Source organism: Dermacentor variabilis, chromosome 10, assembly GCF_050947875.1.
Source record: "Dermacentor variabilis isolate Ectoservices chromosome 10, ASM5094787v1, whole genome shotgun sequence".
NCBI lineage: Eukaryota > Metazoa > Arthropoda > Arachnida > Ixodida > Ixodidae > Dermacentor > Dermacentor variabilis.
This window is the reverse complement of record NC_134577.1, coordinates 8,598,522-8,600,263: the sequence shown is the minus strand read 5'-3', so window position 1 is coordinate 8,600,263 and position 1,742 is coordinate 8,598,522.

The following is a 1,742-nucleotide window of genomic DNA, read 5'->3' as shown; positions in this document are numbered from 1 at the left end:
TCATACGACCACATTATTTGTAGAAGTCGTCACAATACTGTAATACGACATTGTCAATCATAATTTTTGCCACACACATTGTCATTGTTTTCCTGCGGGGATTCTATTAAAACAATCCAAAACCATTAGAACTTATAATCAATTTCTTTGAATATGATAAAAGTCAAGGCTCACAAAAATATTAGTACGTATTCCATAGCATATACGCTCATATAAGCAAAATAAGTAAATTTTAGACTTTCTTAGTCATATTCAATACAATAAAACCTTTCAATAGCAAAGGCGGAGGAAAAAGCAGAATTAATTTTGTCATATCCACTATTTGGTCATATCAATGATAGCATGTACTTGAGTATGAATCTACAAGAAATTTCAAAGCAAATTTTCCTTCGTTATAGCCGTTATTATTTCACTGTCACTTTGCTTTTTACAGCACACATGTATCATATATGTGTTCTTCTGCACTTGACCCTATGTTATCCTTAACAACAAAAAGCCTCCCTTACACTACCCTCCGATAAAGAGCATGTAATCTGCAAATAAATAAATAAATAAATATTTAAATAAATAAATAAATAAATAAATAAATAAATAAATAAATAAATAAATAAATAAATAAATAAATAAATTGTAGTATAGTTGAGATGCTGTTGTCGGCGTTCCGTAAGTAGCGTTAGAAACCGAGGTCTGTAAATTTCGTCTTCCCGCTGTCTGTAGCAGCGACTGTCTTTCGAACAGCATGCAAGTTGCTGAAAAGCGAGTCAAACATGCGACAACTACGTATTTCTGCCTGAAGGAGTTGCCAGCCCTCTCATATATTTGTTGCTTTTTTTCTTTTTCGACTATTCCAGGGCGACCTGCTCGCCGAAAGTGGCGATGATGGCGAGGATGTCCCCATCGCGGACTTCGGACGAGACTCCCTAGAGTAGGAGCAACTTGGTGCGCGTTCCGCCCCACAGCCGCTGACCCAGGCTGTAGAGCTTGAGCCCTAACTTCAGGTCTCGAACCTGCGTCAGAGCTGCCACATTGTCATCATGACGACGTAGCCATTGGGACCATTGCCCGCAATTCTTGGCAAACGCGTACCTTGGCGTTTCTTGGCATTCTTGGAAAACGCGGCCCGCTGTCTTGCTGACTCCCCTGCGGACATGGAGGCCAGGCCATCTAGCACGATGGTGTCTGACGACCTGCCCTGCCAACCTGGTGGCCTGGTGTCCTGGTGCCCACCTTGTGGTCCTACTGACCAACTTGACGGTACGCCCAACATTTTTTTTGTCACCATCTAGTGACATGGTACCTCGCTTCCCGACCTGCTGAACTGGTGTCCAGCTATTCTATCTGCGCAATGTCTTGCTGCGCAGCCTGTAGACCTGGTGGTTAGCTGTTCTTCTCGCCTGCTAGGCTGCTGATCATAAGATCACGCGTGCGTGGAGGAATCACAGTTGGCAAAGGTTTTTTTCTACTACAATTTCATTGTCAAAAAGACAATTTGACAATTTGGGCGAGTTGTTTAACATACGAAAAATCAACATCTGTGTTCACTTCATTCTTTACGCGCTGTTTGATTTCTGCCATTACTTTGTATTTAAAGAATGTCTTCATTGCAATGCGGGCGATGTAGCTGCAATCGATATCGGGCGTTGATTTCGCGTTGGCTGTCATTTTGCCATTGACCGTGCATGTGGTTGCGCGAATGAGTGCTCACATCTTGTCATGAAAAGGTTTAGCCTTTAATGCGTTGA